We start from the raw sequence: 21,397 nt of genomic DNA, 5'->3' as shown, positions 1-21,397 counted from the left end.
GCTGAAATTTAACCAGTCACATTCCAGATCATGTACAAAGGTTATTTGCCTTCGCCAGACATCAATTGTATTGATTCTGATTAGTCCTAATTTATATCAGCTTATCTTATATAACCACCCAATCTGGGAGAACAAACGTTCAAACTGCACATGAAGAGAAATCCATTTGCTGATTGTAACCAAAGAATGTCGTTACAAATTATCCGCCGAGCTGTTTTACGTATCCGGTCACCTCTTTCCTTCCTAGTTTGCAGTGAGCACAATTCTTTCAGTTTCTTATCTAGTATTTTCCTTGCTATTTTACTGTCCCTTTCCACCAAGTGGAGATGGATCCGCAACCGAAACCCTGTTTTCGCCCTGTGTTTCTGCAGCTCAAGTCTGTATGAGGAGAGGTAGTTACACAGCTCCAGTGGCGCAATTGGTCTGCTTCTACAGCAGAGTCATGCTGAGGGTGTGAGTTTAAATCTCACCTGAAGTAGTGTAGCCTGTGTCTTAAACTACTGAAAGCAACTGACGAGTTTAGGTGTTCTTAGGTATTTGCTGGAGATTGGGTCTAAATTAACATGAAATAAACAAGTAAAGGTTTATTCTGTATCACACCCAAAGAAGGCTCCACAGCCAAACTGCTGTGTTTTCTTCTCGTTTCAACATGGAATAAACATTTTCTCGTTCCTTTGCAGCCCATGCATGCTGACACAGCTACTTACTTAAATTACCATCAGCTGTGGACCTCCAACTGACCTGAGAGATATCTACTTAGACGAGAGGAGCACGATGGAGTACCGAAAACTTGAAAAAGCTCTCGCACTTAGATTCTGTGTTTTTGTTGTTCCCCCGATATTTTTTAATGTTCTTTTTCTTTATGTTTTGAAGTTGTTTCATTTGTTTATTTGTTTTTATAGTTGTTAGACCACTACAGGGATTTTCCTATGTTCCCAGAAGACTTCTCCTTTTGTGGTTGTTGTGTTTTCGGGTTATTTTTTTTTTCTATTGATAGGACCCCACGCATTACTGTTGGACTAGTTAATTTTAGTTCTTACATTCTACCTGAAATTACCTCAATAACTACAACTCTTTTTTCTATATTTAACTACAGTTGCTTTCCAGACACCACAACTATTCACGATGAATCTTATGAATACACGTCTTTATGAATGATAGTATTATTTATTAATAATTAACTTTAATGTTATTTAATGTAATGCATGTACAGCCTTTAATATTTGATAGTGAATTTGCAGGTATCTTGGGGAGGGAAGAGAACTGAAATTAAGGAAATACATATTTAAAGGGGGTGCAAGTTACCTCTGTCACATCTGGGTGTTAACTGAATAGATTTGTGGTATTATTTATTGTGTTTTAACTCTATACTTGTGTTTCTCAGGAGACAGCAGAAAAAGCGGCTACAGAAAATAGTGTGAACTTTATAGGCAAATGTAAGGTTACGTTAAAGAAAAAAAACATATTGTCACCTTTTTCAACTTGATTATTTAAGACAGTTGTTCAGAACAGTACCTCTTCTCGTATCTGTGGCCGTGGTCCAACAATAACAGTGGTGAAACAGGCGGAATGTGTGGAATGAACTGGAACAGAAAACTCATCCAGTCGATAGTAAGGTTGTGTAGGACTGCACACACTAGGTGACAGTGTTGAATAGCATGGTTGAATAGCAAAGCTTCACGAGCCAGGCAGGAATCGAACCTACAATCTTCTGATCTGAAGTCAGACACGTTATCCACCACTGGCCCTACTAGCACCTTGCTCAACTGCGCTATAGTGAGCTCAGAGCCGCTACTAGAAATTCATCACCCCGGTCCACATGTTCTCAATTAGATTCACGTGTTTTGTACGTGTCTATAATTACCTCGTCTTTCATTTTGTCTGGTTTAAAAAAATGTCTCTTTTGTCTCTTCAGACAAAGGGTTTATGTGTCTCCCTGAAATTCACACACGAGGGAAGTCCTAAGAGGTAGGAAAGATATCACGTTTAAAAAGAAGTGGAGACGCCAGCGATTGAAAACGAAGCTTCATAGAGTACATGCGCGCTACCACTGAACTAAACTCCTGATAGCGAGTCTTTTCCGCAGGTCTTTAATTGTGTTAGGAAGAGTGAACCATCAACAGTGCACATTTTAAAGGTCAAAGCAAGACAATCAGATGTGAGGATAGATCAGAACAGGAGCCTCTGCTTCTCTGTTTGCTGAGCTTTCGGTGAACGTAAAAGTGAAAGACAAATTCGCTATTTTCACTTTTTAATTTTTAAGGAACAAGAAAACACCATCCTTCGAGCGGGATTCAAAACAGTAACATAACAATCACCCGCTGCTTTTTGAAACAGTTTTACGCTATAGCAACTGAGCTATGGAAAGGTAAACTCAAAATGCATACGTTTTGTCATACGCGTAGCCCAATGTATTGTAGTGTTTCTATCTATTTAAATCCCAGTTCAACATCAAAATACTCACTCCCATAGTCTCTTTTAGTAGAAGAAATGGACCAGGATTCTACTGTATATTCTACCAGAGATCTTACAAAACGTTTGAAGGGATATCAGTGCAGGCAGAAATTGACTCTTTTTCTAGTGGGATCAGGATCATACAAAATCTTTCTTTTGGATTGAGAAAAGGATCATGGTGACACTCAAAACATCCCTGCCTTTGCTTCTTTCGAGCACTAATGGATTATTGAGGTGCAAACATCGGTTCAAATCAAAACTCTGCTACTGCAGTTGCTTCTTGGAGAGTTTCTTCAAATCTTTCAACTGAACATCGATATCTTGGTATATTAAAGATAATATCATACAGATTGTGGTTTTATTTTGATCGAAAATTTTATTAAAATATGAGCCTCTTTTACCTTTTCTTGGATGTTTCACAAGGTATAATACTTTCCCATGCATCCTCAGATAAACATTCTAAATACCACAAAGTTACAATATATGGAATAGCATTTATTTTTACATATATTTTAAATTTTACTCTTATTTAAAGCTACATTTAGTGCTAGGTAAAGATAACATTGCTAATACTGATGTAGTAGAAATTTAAGATGAATTGATAGTTGTATCTGAGCTAAAAAAGTCCTATAACACCTCCTGTAACAGGTAAGGACTCATAGTAAGATTCAAATCCAAACGTTGCTATTGCATTGCGCATTATGTAAACACAACCTGTTTCAGCTTCTGGTGAGTGCAATTTTTCCAAATTGAAATTAACAAGAACATTTTTCAAGATGCACCATGTCCCTAAATCGTTCATCAGGACTACTATTAATGTCAGGTGAAAGCAGTACAAAACATAAATATAACCTAAATATTAAGAGACTATTGTCTGTCCCCTACTGCTGTAAGCCATGTTCAGCCAACGCTAGAAATATTACTGCTCTACTACAGTAGCAAAAGTACACAAACCCGACTTAGAAATGGATCACAAGTCAAAAGCTCACAACGATGAGGATGGGATTCAAACCCACACGTGCAGTCCATCGCCTTAACCACTCGGCCACCTCAACAAGAAAGCCCGCCCCTTCAGTTGTGAGTTGGCACACTCAAGATCATCTTAATTTCTTCATTCTTGATGGTCATTTTCCTCTTCCACCTGCCATTTCACTATTTTGTTGAGTGATGTCAATCCACCAGGCGTGTCCTGTGCTTCAGTGGCGATATAGAGGACACCCTGTTGTACACGGAAAGCACATTGATCTCCTTGGATATGAAAAGTGCCAGATAAAAGCCATTTCTCATCCTGTCTCTTAGTATCAGGGCTGCTAGTGCATGAAAAGGAGGCAACTTGCTCAGCGAGCAGGCTCAGCGCACACTGAACGCAGATGTCTCAGAGCATTGTGTCCAAGCGGCTGTAAGAATAGCGCTCTGCCGGCGCCGTGGTTTAGCTGCATAAAGCACCTGTTTAATAAAGAGGAAGTCCTGCATTCAAGTTCTAGCTGTACCTTTCTTCCTGTCTTGTTTTACAGAACAGATCATTCGGGACACTCACAGAGGGCTTGATTTGGTTTAATGCATGTATTAATTTCCTTTGTGGAACTTTTTAAAATCATATATCTTACGAAAGATGAAATGTGAGCGATTTTTTTGTTCACCAAAAGTATGTAAATGGAAAAAAAGCGCCGTGTAAGCGTTTCTGTGGTGCATTTGGTTAGCATGTTCGATTCTTAACCCAAAGGTGGGTGTTTTGAGCCCACCCAGGGACGCATTTCCTCCCATAGTAAACATCATCACCACAGATATTTAATTTGTCCGCAAAACCTTAACTATTTTGATATTTGCAGTAGTAAACAACTGAGGGTTGGTCAGAGGTAAAGACTGCGGTAGAGTCAACATTACCGGGAATTTCCAATAATTACCGACAAGGGCAACTTCCAAGCAGATAGTATTCACCCATGGAAATGTATGTTCCAATGGGTGGCGGGAGAATTCACTTATACTCCTGTTGCATCCTCAGCTAAAATTATTAAAAATACAATGCAAAATTATCTGAGAACTTGACAAGCATAAACGACAGATCGCCGGAGTTGTATTTTAATATTTTCGTATATTTACTTTAATTTGAATTCTAAATGTTAACCTAGTGCTGTTCAATATAATGTAATTTTGTTGTACTTTTAAAATATTTTAGCTGAGGATGCGAGGGAGGATATTACACCTTGCCAAACATCTAAAATAACTGTAAAAGAGGCTGGCATTTTAATAAAACAGGCGATCAAAAGAAAGCTACAAATAATACGGTATTATGCTCAATATCCCTCGATATTGAAGGTCAGATGAAGAACTTGAAGAAACTCTCAAAGAATCAACGGCAATAGCAGAGGATGTTGATTTTGAACCATGTTTGCACCTCAATTATCCAGCAGTCTTTGCTTGACAGACTTCCTCAAGATATTCGGTGTTCTATACAGAAAATCGAAAATTAAAGTGCTAATGTGCCAAGAGGGGTGGTCTGAGGCAAAGACTGCGGTAGAGGAAGAATAAGCTCCGCATGATAACGCGTGTCTAATACTCGGCCCCTGAAAGGCATCATATTCGTTCAACTGCCTGCCAGCTCTGACTCTTGCACAAATTTCGCGGTACGTGTGTACGAGCTTATAATTCAGGAATATCAATGGTCAGACGTTTATGGTGGGTTTGTGTTTTGTATTATTTAGTGAATGGAAAAAAACATTTTCAAAACTACAGCTCGAATGAAATAATAAAAAATGTTTATTTGCCTGTTTGTTGTAAGAGCTGTCCCAAAAATATTCATCTACATCAGAATAGTACCTGAACGTGACTGGACCTTCTTGGATTTTAGGAAATTTATTTTTGCACATCTTGGCCTACGATCAGGAATACCTTCCTGATTTCCCCGTGTTTATTGTTTCTACCTGTGATCTCGGAAAGAAAGACCCACTACCTGTGAAATAGGTAAAACTGAAATATTCCGGGAATTAGCTGTGGTTTAAGAGGAGTGTATGAAGGTATTAAAGGAGAGAAGAGACGCGCATTCCGCACGGGGAGCGCAGAACCATGAACCGTGCCTGTGTCTTTCCTTATATAACCGCTGAGCCCGGACACAGTGTCTCAAGCCAGTGAAATACAGGAGAAACTGAAAGGAAAACAGTGTTTCTTTTAATAAGTCTTCAGGTTTTATATTTCGGTCTTTCACATTTGAATGCATACTTTGCAGTTAATCTTTCCTCGATTACAGGCAGCCCAAAGAGTTCTTAAGGCAAAAATTGGAGCCTATTTGACTTTCTGCTAATCACATAAGTGTTCAAGAAGTATTTCCCTGCCCATCATGTGCCCCCAAGCTGGTTTCTGTTTTCCTCTTCCTGTTGTTGTCAGCGAGCACAAGAAGACAGGAAAAACGCAAGGCAGGGAAAAGACGGCAGCTTTTAGAAGCAATGGAAAAACATGAGCCCTTAAATCTGACACATGAGACCACCCGGCCATCCTGACTACAGATGGTGGTGGGTTGGAAGCACAAGTAATTCACAAAACTGAGAAATGGTTTGCTGGAGAGCCACCAAGTTGCCTGTTGTAGCCTAAACGGATCGCGGATATCAAATATTCGGATAAATTCAGTGTGCTTTACAGCCTTCGTGTAATACTTTGATCTGCTAGGGTGCAGTCGTCTTCACAATCTGGATTATCTCATAAAGAGCGACGTCAGTGTAAAACAGCTATCATTTTTAAGAACAGACGTTGTATTGCATATTAATTATTGATTTATTTTCCTGAGTACAATACAGTATATTTTCCTGATTGCAATGTATTGTGAAGCATAAAAGCCAGCTGCATCAATCTCTATTACGCGTCATTTATGAAGGCGTTTCAAATAGCAGCCAGTGCAGTATTAACGCTTTTGGAGCATGTATTATATTGTAAATATTGTAAATAGTCTTATTTAAATAGTTCAGGTGGATAGCTGCGTCAGCGTAGGCTGCAAAGGAACAAGTAATAGGTTCTTCAGGTGTGGCTCCACGGCCGAAACGTTGTGTTCTCTTTCTTCTTTTTTTCAGCATGGAATAAACCTATTACTTGTTCCTTATTTAAATAAGTTTAAATTCGCACACTGTTATTTAGACAGCGCCAACCAGTCTGACCTCCTACAACCTGTGCCCGCTGAGTAGATCTTAAAGCAGCTGCAGCCAGAGTAGCCGTAATGGCAACAGAGTTTGGAGTTCGGCTTATTTCTTCTGCAGAACCACCGGTATCGGAATATACTGATCCGCAAAAGAAGCGCTTTCGGTTTCTGATCGTTTTAATTGAGTGCTGCTCTAAACTTTACATTTGCTCGTACTAGTTTCCTCCATGAAAAAAAATACGTTTCCCTCATTACTTGATTTCACTTTTTTCGTATCAAATAAATAAAGGCAGGAAGGCTCGTTGTCTAAAGCGTTGCATTCAGTTAGCAGTTTCTCCTGGAGACGTTTGTTCAAATCCCACTTCTGATGAAAAGCTTTTCTCGTTAGAGTAGAAACGATAGAAGCCTTAAGTGGGAAAAAAATCACAACATCTCGCATTTCACCTGTTTAATGTTGTCTCAGTGATTGATAGCTCTTCTCCCTTGCAGGGTGACGGCAAACTTCTTCAGAAAGGGAGTCTCCCAGGTACGGCTTTTCTTCGTCAAGAGACAACAGAAACAGACTTCAAACTGACATGAATTACTTCATGAGCGTTTATGACCGTCTTTAAAAAGCTGAGAGCAGGCGAAAACGTCATTGGAAATGAGGAAATGTCTGCTGACTGTAAACAGGGCTCACGCTCAGCTGCGAATAAGCGCTTCTCTTTAGTACAGTGTTGAGTACCTACGCTTGTTGCGCGGGAGACCGGGGTACTTTTCTGTGACAGGGTGCTGGTTGGTTTAATTTTTTAACAACCTGAAAGTGTGTACTGTGTACTAACTTTCGAACTACTTAGTGCGGTAGAATATGGAGATCATCTCTAGCTCTGAGCTCAACTGCAAGAAGAAGTCATGCTGAACAAAGTCAGAGCCCAGCTGAACGTGTGCTCAGTGTGGTGCTCAGGACACGGGAGCATTGTTGTGGTTCTAATTAGCACGAACTGCAGGGGCTCTGAATCAGAACGTTTCAATTTATCTGTTCAGTAAATTAAAATGCAGGACACGTTAAAAGCAGATTATGACTATATAACCGAATGTCCCTCACAGTTTAAAAGATACCAGTAAGGACACACAATTACTAATGCGACACGTATTGGAAATAGTCCCAAAACAAGCACGTATCGCAGTTGGTAGACCCCTGTAATAATTTTGCAGTGACAGAACACTTTGAAGATTTGCAATCTATTTAAATATGAATTTTCTAAATTTCAGTTCTCTTTACTCCCTGGCATAACTGAACTCTCACCTTCACATACTAAAGGCATTACATGCATTAGCTGTGATAATGCTTCTAAGAAACACAGAATGACATTTAGTTTTGTTCCTCATTTCCCCCAAGAAAAAAAAAGGAGTCAATTTCCGCCTGGAATGATTGATGCCCCATCAAACATGTTTTAATATCCACGGAAGTTTATACAGTAGAATCCCGGTTTGTGGCTTAAATTCAAGGTAAAAAAGACTGAGGAAACGAGTTGGAAACAATGTCGATCTGGGATTTTACTCATCCGGAACATTTCACTACATTGGGCAGTATGTGCCAGAGAGCAGCTCCTGATATCCCTTCGATAGCTCAGTTGGTAGAGTGGGGAACTGTAATAAAAACACTTGGGAATCCTTAGGTTGTTGGTTCATCTCTGGCTTGAAGGAAGGTGCTTCTTGTGTATTTTAATCAAAGAGTTAAAATAGTGAATCTGTTTAATTCAGTCGTTGATCAAAAGCTCAATAAACGACGAAGCAGAGGCTCCTGTTCCGAATTCAGCTCCTGTCTGATTGTCTTGTTTTGGCCAAGATCTGATCTATGAATTAAAGGACTACTCTGTCTGCTTTGTAATTCAAAAATACATTTTGTAATGCAAATGTCAAGTTTTTTGTAGATATAAAGGTGTTCTCTGTTTTGTATTGTGGACTTATTTTTTAAACAAATGCTTACAAAGGCAGACACAGCACACATCTGTTTATACCAGCGGTGAATTGTACATTTTTATTAAGTACAATCTACTGTGCATTTTTGGGAGTATAACAGGTTCGATATAAAGTGGCAAAAATCTAAAAGGGGAAAATACCCCAGACGGCGTGTAAAGCCCTTGTTGTGGCTGTTGTTTTATTTTTAGATAAAAATGGCGTAGTGTGCACGAAATGTTGCAGAAACACAATCTAATATTTTAATAACTGTTATTTTAATAATTTGATAAGTATGAGGCCCCAGATCCAAATCTTCGGTTCTGATTTTTTAAACATGATATCTTCCCTTCCTCTCGATGTGAGCAATTGTTTTTTTTTCACGTTGCTATCCAAAGAGCCTCAGACGCACAGTCTAACAGTAACCAAACCAGAATGGATTCTTCTGGGAGCCGGACTGAGCTCATTCTCACTCCCTGTGTTGAAAACAGAATTAGCTCTTCCCCAAACATCGTCTACAGATCACTTGTGTGCTTTTAACCTTCTCGCAGCTACAGGCGAGACTGAAGCTGGAGATGTGAAGGCAACCGCTGGTGCATCTTCTCCAAATTTCACTTCTCTTTTTTTTAAAAAGTAGATATAGCCCTGAAAAAAGCCTTAGCTTTATCAGTTTTTACATGAATCAATTTTGAAACAAATATTATATTTTTATTGCAATTTGCATAATAATAATTATTATTATTATCACTTACACTTATATAGCGCTTTTCTGGACACTCCACTCAAAGCGCTTTACAGGTAATGGGGAATCCCACTACCGCCACCAATGTGCAGCCCCACCTGGATGATGCAACGGCAGCCATACTGTGCCAAAATGCTCACCACACATCAACAATCAGTGGGGAGGAGAGCAGAGTAATGAAGCCAGTTCATAGATGGGGATTATTAGGAGGCCATTACTGGTAAGGACCATTGGAAAATTGGGCCAGGATGCTGGGGTTACACCCCTACTCTTTCAAGAGACGACCTGGGATTTTTAAAGGCCAGAGAGAGTCAGGACCTCAGTTTTACTTCTCAGCCGACGGACGGCACCTGTTTACAGTTTAGTGTCCCCGTCATTATACTGGGGCATTAGGACCCACATGGACCACAGGGTGAGCGCCCAGCGACAGAAACCAGATGGCATCGTGTGTCGGGCTCGGCTGTGAGCAGGACAATGATGTCACGGGGACAAAGTAGAAAAAATCAAAACGGTTCTGTAAAAGACCTGTGTCAGCTGTCGGTTCGCATTCTGGACACTAAATCCATCGATCTGATTTCAAATCTCTCTAACACCTGAGCTGTGGCTTCTTTTGAGTAGTTATTCAGGAGAACATTATGTTAATCGTATAGATGAAACGTTTAATATATTCAGGTGGATAGCTACTTCAGCATGCATATCTGCAAAGAAACAAGAAATATTGTAGGTTTAATCCATGCTGAAAAGAGAAGAGAGAAAACAAACCTGAAGAAGTTTTCATAGCTGAAACATTGTGTTTTCTCTCTTCTCTTTTCAGCATGAAATAAACCTATTACTTGTTCCTTTAATATATTGTTCGGTTGAATTCAAAATGCTTTACTACTACAAGAGAGGATTATAGTATGGAGGATGAGACAAATTTATGATTTCTTGGAAGAAAATGGTTTTACTTTGCATTCGAAATGAATCAAAACTTTTCCGTGACACACAAACCCTTTGTCTTTTTTAAAGATATCATATTTTTAAACAGACAAGTATAGAAAAAGTTTTTTTTTTACTTAGAAATTTTGGATGGGGGTGATGCATTACTAGTAGTGGCACTGAGGTCACTATGGTGCTGTTGAGCACCATAAGGTTAGGGCCAGTGGTGTAATGTATAATGCATCTGACTTTGGATCAGAAGATTGTAGGTTTGACTCCTGTCTGACTCATGTTGCTTTTAAACCAGTAGTAGATTTTCTTTATGTAAATTAACTGCAGCTGAAAGCTATAGAAAACACATTGGGTAAATTGCAATGAACTGTCGAACTGTTTTGCACGAAGCTGCAGACTACTTAACACGGTACTGTCTGAAGATCAGCTCCTGCTCTGAGCTCAATAGCAATGCAAAACTGGGCGTAACAAAGCTGGCGAGCAGCTGAACTTGTGCTAAGTAGTCAGTTCGGTGATGAGGGTTCAGTACTGGCGTTGTTCTAATTAGCACGAACTGCACAGGCTGAATCAGACCATTTCAAATAGTCTGATCAGTGTAGGACAAGTTAATGAAGAATTATTACTTAGTCTGTCTCTTGTTTGTATATAAATGAATGTCTCTGACAACTTAATGTTAGTTTTTAATTTAGTTTTAGTTTTACGATGTAGGTCAGGCGTTGACATATGCACAAGCACACGAAATGTCTCACTCCTGATTCAGCTCATGCTCCATACGAGTGAAGCGATTCCTCCTGCTTCTCGTACAACCATATCAGAACAGAAGCCCGTGTCACCCCGCTCTGATTCAAGAGCGACTCACATCTTGACAGGATGCCTGACATGAAGGGGGGGGGGGGGGTACTGTCACGCCCTCTGCAGCCAGAGGGCGCTCCTTCTCTGTCCTGTCCCTAGTTTCCAGCCTGCTGTCCTTCCTGTCCCTCTCTTTCCCTTGGGCTATATATTTCCGGGTCTTGCACTCTGTCCTCGCTCAGCATTGACGTTCGGATGTCCTGAGACCCGCCTAGCACCAGGGCGCCCCACGTCCGCTCCCTGAGGGCACAGGTTTCTATACGCCATTCCTGAACTCTTTGCACTAATGAGCCCGGGCCTTTTTCCAGTCTCGCCTCTACGCATATGGGTCTTTTTCCGCTCTCCTACTCCCCATGGTTAGTCCCTTTGGACGTCCGTGACAGGTGCCCCTTTGGAATAGTTGTCAGAAAATGTGAGAAAAGGAACGTTATGTACAGTAAGCTCTCACACACAGCTCTCAAACACAACATTAGAGATTGGAATCTGTAAAAAAAAACTACCCGTCTCCCCTGCATTTAACGGTGCTGTTGTTTTTATTTTACATATTGTTAGCATTTTAATGAATTGTTAAAAGATTTATACACAAATAGCTAAATACGAAACGTAAAAAACCCAACTGTAAGCAATTGACCATTCATATTCCTGAATTTTAAATCCCTGTGTTTATCTGTGTCCAAGTGCCTGGTGCAGCTATTTTGAAAGCATACCTCAAGGAGGACTTTACACGCAGTCTGGGGGTATTTTCTCCTTTTACATTTTTGCGATTTTATATCGAACCTGGTATACTCCCAAAAGTGCACAGTAGCTTGTACTGTGTGCCCTGTTTGCCTTTGTAAGCATTTGTTTAAAAAATAAGTTCACAATACGATAAAACAGAGAAAGCACAAACTTAATAATATAACGATTCAAAATCAAAACCAAATCATAAAGTCAATTAAGTACCTAACTTTTGAAAACAGACAACACTTTATCTACAAAAAACTTGACATTTGTATCTATTTTTGAATTACAAAGCAGACAGAGCAGTCCCTGAAAGACCAGAAAGACCAGATTTGTTAAAATCCCTTGTACCAATTTAGATTGATCTTGATCAGAACACGACCATCAGACGTGAGGAGGGATTCGGAACAGGAGCCTCTGCTTCATCGTTTATTGAGCTTCTGATCAACGTCTGAGTGAAAGTTATTTATTGTCTTTGATTAAAGTACGCAAAAGGCACCTGCGTACAACTTTTAGCTCATAAATTCATCGTACATTTATATCCCATCAATATTAGCAATGTTAGCTTTACCTAGCACTAAATGTAGCTCTAAATAAATGCAAATTTTAAAAAACATGTAAAAATAAATGCTATTCCGTATATTGTAACTTTGTGGTATTTAGAATTTTTATCTGAGGATGCAGGGGAAAGTATTATACAACTGTGAAAGAATCTCGAATTTTAATACAATTTCGATAAAAAGAAAACCAAAATCCGTAAGATGGAAAGATTTGATTTGAACCGATGTTCGCAGCTCAATAATCCATTCGTCCTCGAAAGAAGCAAAGGTTAGTATGTTTTGAGTGTCACCATGATCCTCTTCTCAATCCAAACGAAAGGTTTTATGTGATCCTGATCCCACTAGAAAAAGAGTCAATTTCCGCCTGCAATGACATCCTTCAAATGTTTTATAAGAACTCTGGACGTGTATAGAGTAGAAGCCTGGTCCATTTCTTCTACTAAACGAGACTATGGGAGTGAGTATTTTGATGTCGAACTGGGATTTAAATAAAGAGGAACACTACACTACATTGGGCTACGCGTGTGACAAAACGTTTATTTTCCGACCTCTCGATAGCTCAGTTGCTAGCTCTTAAGACTGTAGAAAAAAAACAGCGAGTATTTCTTATTTCCCTGGCCTGAATCCAGTTTGAAGGATGGTGTTTTCTTGTTCCTTAATCAAAAAGTGAAAATTGCGAATTTGTCTTTCACTTTGACGTTCACCCGAAAGCTCAGTATACAAAGAAGTAGAGGCTCCTGTTCTGAATAATCCTCATGTCTGATTGTTTTGCTTAGACCTTTAAAATGTACACTGTGGTGTTTGCTCTTTCTAACACAATTAAAAAGCCGCCGACAAACTTACCGATCAGGAATTTAGTTCAGTGACAGCGCGCACTTAAGACGCTCCGTTTTCTATCGCCGGCATCTCTGTATTCTTTTTAAACGCGATATCTTTTATTCTTTGTGTGTGAATTTCAGGGAGACTCATAAACCCTTTCTGTTTTAAAGATACATTATTTTAAACCAGCCATAATGAAAGACGTTGTAACTAGACACACGTACAAAACACATGAATAGTAACAGCTTTGAATGCAATACAAACGCCAATGGCACAATGGATAACGTGTCTGATTACGAATCAGAAAACTTTAGGTTTCTACTCCTTCCTGGTTCGTGAAGAAGCTTTTAAACCACACTACTCAACACTGACATCGTAGTGTGTCATCTTGCCTGTGGTACTTAGAGCAGCGCTCAATAAAAATGATCAGAAACCGAAAGCGCTTCTTATGCGGATCAGTATATTCCGATTCCACTGGTTCTGCAGAAGAAATAAGAAAAGCCGAACTCAAAGCACTGTGTTGCCATTACGGGTACTCTGCAGCTGCTTTAAGATCTACTCACACCGTGTTGCCATTAAGGCTACCTAGTTAAAAAAAAAAAACTTATCGTCATCTTTTTGAACGTGATTATTAGACACCCGTTAAATCTCCACCGAGGTTTCTTGAGAGATCGTTCAGCGAGCGAGTATTAAAAAACTACGTCGCTTCCAACCTCTGCTGTCACTGTAAACTCGGACGTGATGTTCTGCAGATGTGCAGTGTGCCTTTCCTCTTGTCGTATTCAAGAGTACTCACTGTGTGAGCTCCTCACTGCGTGTTCTGTACTCTACTGTGATTTAATTTAGATGATTACGTGAGTAGAGTGACAAGATCTACTTGAACATTTTCGGTTTGTGAAATGAAACGCTAAATACACTACTGTAAATACAAGTAATGGACATTTAAAATAACCACAGTACAGCTAGAAGAGTGAAAGATAAAAGACTATTTAGAATGACATTCACAATAGACTTAAGAACGGCACAACTGTCCAAACAGGGACTTGAACCCTGGGCCCTCAGATTAAAAGTCTGATGTTCTACCGACTGAGCTATCCAGGCTCTGAAAGAAGGTCGACACTGTCGGGATCCTCGCAAGTCACCTGTCTCTTGTTCCGAAGAGCAGTCATACCTGACCCATCTGGAATGACCACTGACAGACTTTATCATGAAGCGACGGCACCACTACCAGTAGAATGAGTGAGAAATACAGCATGACATGGGGAGGTAAGGGGCTCCTAAAATCCATCTTTCCTCACATTACTGATTTTTTTCAATAGCATTTAACCTTTTTTCACATTCAGATTTTTTTCTCATTTAATAAAATCTTTTAATCAACAACATTAAAAAGAAAACAAATGGAACGTTTTTTGGAACCATAATTAAAAAAATATTTCAATGACTTGGTTGTATACGTGTGCACACCCTTTATAAAGGGAGTTGCAACAGTGCTGAAATTTAAAGAGCATTTCTGTAGAGAAAACAGCCTTGATGTTAAGCTTAGGGAGCCTGTCTTTTCGAAATTCTATTTCTTAACACCTTGCACAGCCCGACAGACTAACAAATATTTGTTGGAGAAATTGGCTCACACACCGGAAGACACTAACGTTTATTTATGTTAGAGTATGTGAATAAAAGTTTAACCGAAAAAGTTTGTAATTGTGATTTTGTTAAAATTCAATAAATCGTCTATCAACAGTTAGAATTTATTAAGAAATTGTTTTATTTCATAAACTATAAGGCAATTCAGAGAGTTTATTGGTCATATCCTTTGCTTATGTTCTTTTAACTCTAGAGTTCAGGATCCAAACCCAGCTGCGGACGATTGTGTTTCTTGAATCTCTTGTAATCATCAAAAGTCGATGTGTAGTCCTTCAGTACTTTCTCGAGTTGTGCCATGGATATTTTATACGATCAATACTTGTCATGCTCTTTTGCATTTTCCTTAACAAATGGAAAAAGTTCAAAGTGTGTTTATGGAGTGTTTCACATCTACACGAAAGCACTTGTAACAGTACAGGACACGCAGTGAGGAATTCGTGAAGCTTTCAGTTTAGTGCGGAGTTCAGAAGGAGGATTCGCTCGCTGAATGATCTCTCAGGAAATCCCGGGTGAGTTTCAACAGGTGTTTTCTGCAACAGCCACAAGTGTGAAGCAATCTCTGGATTTCCTGAATTTGAACTAAATTATTAGTTCAAATAATTTAAGATTTAACAGAACTAAATGAGGTACATTTAAAACAGCAGCGCAACTCTGCAGCACGTCGAGTGTGCCTGCATTTAATTGTGTAAACCTGGCTCTCTCTGAACACGAGCAAAGAGTTCTCACTCAACAGAAGATTGCGATGTGAATATAAAGCACCTGGAGATGCCAGGGATTGAACCAGGGACCTCATCCATGCAAAGCATGCACTCTACTGCTGTGCTACATCCCCAATGGAAAAGGTAATGGAACAGACTTGTCCAGATGCTCACTGATCACAATCCACCACTCACGACGAATGCCTGCAGTTTCCCACTTTCGCGTTTCCTCTACTATAGAGTAAATGCATGGGAATGAAGAAATAAGGAAGGAAAAATAATCGCATTGAAGCTTCAAGAGACTGGGCACAAATTAATCTATTATTTTTGTATCCAGTCACACGTGCGACGGTGGTTAATTCCCAGACGGGGAAGTGCTTTTTTTCTACCTCCTTACTCGACTGTCTTTCAATTCTGTTTTATTTGAAACTTTTTGCATCTTTTAAGTGCTCTTGATTCAACTATGCATGTTTGCAGTGCGCCGAGACCTGAGAATGTTGCACTTTTGCGCTCATTCTTAGGAACTTGTGGATTTTTGATGAAATTTATTCCTAATTATGCAGACATATCAGAACCTCTTAGAAAACTAACGAGGAAAAGACAGAAGTGGGAATGGACATCGGAAACTGAGAAAGCCATTGCCGAGTTGAAAAGAGCACTTGTAACTGAACCATGTCTGGCATACTCCAAACTAGATGCACCACCAGTAGTGATCAGTGACGCGAATCCTTTAGGACTTGGAGCAGTATTGCTACAAAGACAAGAAAATAGACAGAACAAACCAGTGGCATATGCAAGTCGCTCACTTACCCCAACAGAAAGGCATTACTCACAAATAGAGCGTGAAGCCTTGGGTTGTGTTTGGGCAGTGGAACATTTTAGGACATATTTATGGGGAGGCAAGTTCACACTTCAAATGGATCATAAACCCCTCATTTATATGTTCAATCCCAAAAAGGCAACATTGTTACCACCCAGGATACAAAGACTTGGATTGAGATTATGGCCTTATGATTACAAAATTGAACACATAGTAGGGAAAACCAATGTCGCAGACTCATTGTCACGTCTTCCTTTACCAGACACAGAAGACACTGGTTATGAAGACACCTATGTTGATAGAGTGCTTTCAATCAGCACTTATGAACTGCATGCACTGACACTTGAGGAACTTAAACAAGCAACAAACGAAGATGACACATTGAAATTGTTGATGTCCATAGTGGAAAAAGGACAATGGCCTAATCCAATTCCAGACGAACTGCAGCCATACCACAGGTGTAGGTTGGAGTTATCTACATATGATGGACTGCTTTTAAGAAGACAGAGGATTGTGTTACCGAAAACAAAAATCAGACAAGCACTGAAAATAGCACATGAGACTCATCACAGTGTAGCTCGTACAAAACAGTACCTGAGAAGCAACTTTTACTGGCCCAACATGAACAGTGATGTTGAAAGACTAATCAGGAATTGTTCCACTTGTGTGTTGAATCAGCCATTGCAGGAGGATCAACCTCTCCAACCACTTGAATTACCACCAAGGCCTTGGACAAAATTGGGCATTGCCCTGGTAGGTCCCATTCAGAATGAATACATATTGACTGTCATAGACTATTATACTTCTAAACCTGAGGCGGTTGTTGTATCAGACATATCTTCAGCCACAGTTATTAGAGAGCTGATGAACATCTTTGCACGATTTGGTTATCCACTAGAGGTAGTAACAGATAATGGCAGGCAATTCAAAGGACAGTTGTTTGAATCATTTCTGACTATTGTGGAATTAAACTTGTGGAATTAATCGTGGAATTAAACACATCCGTGCATCACCTTACTATCCGAGATGTAATGGCAAAATTGAAAGATTTCAAAGATACCTGAAAAAAGCTTTAAGACACTCAAAGACACTCGCTATGTGTTATTGAGAAACACCTCTTGTAACTCCTTTGAGTTAGTGAATGTGGAAGATGGCTCAAAAATAATGAGAAATGTAAAACATCTTTGAACACTCCTCCATTGGATCTTGATTTTGAATCTGCAGAAACACAAAATGCTGAGAATACAGGACTTTCTGACGTGCAGGAAGTGCCGAGTCCTCAGACAGTGGAGAGTACATCCGTAGGAAAGCCAGTAACTTTACCCAGTAGTAAAGTAACAACCATTAGTGGCAGGGTTATCAGGAAACTGGCTCATTACAGAGACATTTAAAAATACAGGACTTGCATAGCTCTCCAAATGTTAAATTGCCCTATTTTGTTTGTGTTATCTATGTAGATGTTGCTTAGACTGCTAGAAATTAGGTGATATTTAGAAGTGACTTAAGTAGAAATTGAACTAAAATTTGAGTTGGTACGTATAGAAATTGTTGTAAAAAAGATGAATGTATTGAATAGAAATGAAAGGGTTTATATACATTTTGTTGTAATAGTTAATAACCGTTTACTGTGTGTTGATATAAAATTGTTACAATTGTATGATAAAGTTATAGACTTTAAAAATAACAAAGGAAGGGATGTAGTATAGTGAATAGACATCGCGAGACAACAGAACGAGATAAGCTACTGGACACACCCGCCCCTCCTCACACAGACCGTGGAAAAGCCCCCGAGTGGGAGGGCTCTCTCTTCCTCCCAGGAGCTCTTGGACACGACGCACAGACAAGGCGCGGGGAGCCGCCGCCTGCAAACACGGCTCCAGGCAGGACTCCACTCCGCAGGAGCCGCAGAGCAGAGGAGATGGGAGCAGCTTATCTCCTGTGCAGAGACCTGAGCTGTTGTTGCTGCGGACGCTGTTTTTTTTCTTTTCACGGGGTAGGAGTGAATGTTGAGTTGCCCTTAGAAATGAAGCAGAGCACTTCAACGGCACGGGTGTGTGTGTGCGTGCGCCCTGGTGATTCTGGGAGACAGATCGAACCTGGGCTAAAAGAAAGGGGGCTTAGCCCTCTTGCATTTGCTAGATCGAAGTTGTACAACCCATTTGTATCTGCTAGGCAGCGCAGTCGTTGTGCACAAAGAACGCTTTGAAAAGTGTCAAAAGCAAGTCATTCCGAGTTGGTCGTTTGTGTTTTCCGTTCAGACGCGAAATGCTGAAATGATCTCTCGGCTCCTCGGTTGTCATTTCTGCTCTGTAAAGGAATCACAGTACGCGTCGGCTTCCAGCACGGTGGGTCAAGACACGATGCCTGGGGTCAGAGAGGGCGATGTCTTCCTTGTTAGTATAGTGGTGAGTATCCCTGCCTGTCATGTGGGAGACCGGGGTTTGATTCCCCGACGGGGAATCGCTCTTCTTCTACCTCCTTAGAGAAAGGACTGCCTTTCACTTCTCTGTATTTTCTTTCACAGCGCTGTGCAGCTTTTCATTGCTATTGCTTTCCTGTTCCTGATGGTAGCGGTTTACAGAACAGAAAGTCCTCATGAGACATACCCTCAAACTCATATCTAACATAAACGAGTGAATTGGCCAAATCGATTACAGACTCACCTAATTGCAATGAAAAGCATCTGCTCATCTTAACGCGCTCTACCAGTGTACTTTTGAAACCATCCGCCATTTCAATAATTCTATGAGTGACTGTGTCTTTCAGAGGGGGCAGCAGGTCGAGCTGTTTAGCAGCTTTTTTTCACACATAATACGTGTCAGCTCTTTTGTTAACAGTAAATAAGGGTGTTCAAAAAAAGTGTCTGTTTATTAGGTGTAAAAATTCCTTAACGTCTTTGATTCTGTCATCAAAGATAAACTGCAATCAGCAAAGATAAAAGGATAATAATCTTTGCATACTGCCCTGTCTTTCTCACACCTGAAGAAGGCTCCACAGCCGAAACAGTGTGTTTCCTTTCTTCTCTTTTCAACATGGAATAATCCTTTACTTGTTCCTTTGCAGCCTACGCATGCTGACGCAGCTACCCACCTGATATATAACATTCCTATAATCACAACTATGAATTTCCACTGTGGGTATTACATGTCACAACGCAGAAATGCAACAGTGACGTGTCGTAATTACAAATGTACATGATAAGTGATTTTGTCTCTCCTACCTTAGTGTCGGAATATTAAGATGTTCTGGTGACAAGGAAGGAGGGAAAAAGTAAATCAGCAGAAGGGGTGCTATTTTGTTGACTGTTAATCCTTACATGTTCATAAGGTCATATTTAAAAAATGGTACAGTAAATTTTCTTATACTTAATGATTTTCATAATTTGTCACATTACCTCAGTGGCAGAATTGTGAGACTATTTAATAATCAGGAGGGAGGGTCATAGCAATAAGCAGAAAGTGCCATCACCCTTTGCTCATCTTTGGTTAACCATATTCTCACAAGCCATGTTCTAAATGTCCCATTGTAGACTGCTATATTAACATTTCTTGCAAAATGCAAGATTTTGAGACTTTTAATAATCAGAAGGCAAGGTCGTGGTAAATATGCAGAAAATGCCAGTGAATGAATGGTTTGCTTTTGTCTTATTTACTTGTCGTCTAACATGCCAGTTTGTGTTATTGTGAGTTTTGAAAATTGGTTTTCGATTTTCTTAAATGTGTTTCATACAAAAATGCAATTTGGATAATCATTATGTACATATTCCCCTTTACTGAGGCTATGTCCAGTAATCCACTCGGATTAGTATTTTTAAAAATAACTATAGAGAGCCATCTACAAGCGAAAGGCGGCATAACATCACAGTAGCATCTTATAAGGTGGAACGAAAAACGCGAATAAGAAGCTGCCGAATAAGAAGCCAACTTCAGCTTCGTTAATGCAGCAGGATTGGGTGAGGTAAGGTGGAAAATATTTCTTCCTCTGCATCCTAACATTTTTGTAGTTGTTCCAGGACTTCTCGCCCCAGATAAAGCTGCCAATACATCACTTGTTTCTACTCCATCAATATCAGCAGTGTTATCGGTACTAAGCTCCACAGCCGAAACATTGTGTTTCCTTTCTTCTCTCCGTGAAAGTCGATTCGATTTGTCAGCGAAACCGAAACTTAACCCTTTTTATAATTGCAGGAAATGCGAGTGTTTAACACGTGTCAGAATCACCAGGAATGTCCAATAAAGACCAACATTGCAACCCCCCAGAAAACCATATTCACCCATGAAAAATGATCGTCGAATGGCTGGCGGGATACATCATTTATACTCCCGTTGCATTGTGTGGCGGGGGCTCCGTGTCCCCTGAGCGGGGCTGGAGGATCGTTTATTTGCAATTCTTTGGAAAGGAGCTTCTTTCGAAATCAATGCGTGCCTGGATGTTCGCGAACGTGCTCCCTTGTGTTGGCTTGTCCCGCACTGGAAGAGCACAAGGCAAGTCTTCACAAGACAAAAACCTCCAGTGCACAGCACACTGAAAACATTTTTTGGCTGGCGCGTTTTATTTCAAAACAGAAACAGCACCAGTCGAACAAGTCGGCCAGATGCACAGAGCCTCCGCCCTCTTGTGGCTCCTTCTTGCTGCCTTTCCGCTGCCCCGGCGGGCGGCGAGGAGGAAGCGCCGTTTCCTACACATCTGCAGTCGCCATGCGCATTCGCAGCATGTCCCGGGACGCAATTCGGCCTCATTTGCATAACACCAGACCGGCTACGCAAGCTCGCATCGTGCGCCTGCCACACACCGAACAAACACCGGAGCCTTTTCAGCAATTTCCAAAAAACGGGCCTGCTCGCCTGCCCACAAGGCTCCATCTCTTACCCGCTCTCCAGAGCCTGCTGTCTTCTGTGCTGTTCTCTCGGCACCGCTGCAGCGCAAACAACTCCTGCAGCGCGGGGAGAGAGTTTCCACGCTCCGCCGCAGGGAAGGCTCGCTCCGTGCGCACACGTCCTTTCAATGCCAGTTCAACAAGTGCTCCGCATTAGCAGCGTCGGGGCTCCGGCGTGTCGCACCTCACCTCACCTCGCACAGCCCCCTCCTTGAATGTCTGGCGCT

At 40.6% G+C, this 21,397-nt stretch overlaps 1 protein-coding gene and 1 non-coding gene across 2 annotated transcripts in view; both read right to left on the bottom strand.

Annotated features, from left to right (window-relative positions):
* LOC138242559 (interferon-induced very large GTPase 1-like) overlaps positions 1–21,397 on the bottom strand; it is a 173,569-nt gene that overhangs the window by 10,056 nt on the left and 142,116 nt on the right. The window lies entirely within an intron of this gene.
* Positions 14,164–14,236, bottom strand: trnak-uuu (transfer RNA lysine (anticodon UUU)). The gene has a single exon. It is a non-coding gene; the product is annotated as a tRNA-Lys (tRNA).

This window comes from Lepisosteus oculatus, chromosome 14, assembly GCF_040954835.1.
Source record: "Lepisosteus oculatus isolate fLepOcu1 chromosome 14, fLepOcu1.hap2, whole genome shotgun sequence".
In the NCBI taxonomy this organism is placed as follows: Eukaryota; Metazoa; Chordata; class Actinopteri; order Semionotiformes; family Lepisosteidae; genus Lepisosteus; species Lepisosteus oculatus.
Note: the sequence above shows the minus strand (reverse complement) of the source record. Positions and strands in the feature narration are given on the sequence as shown.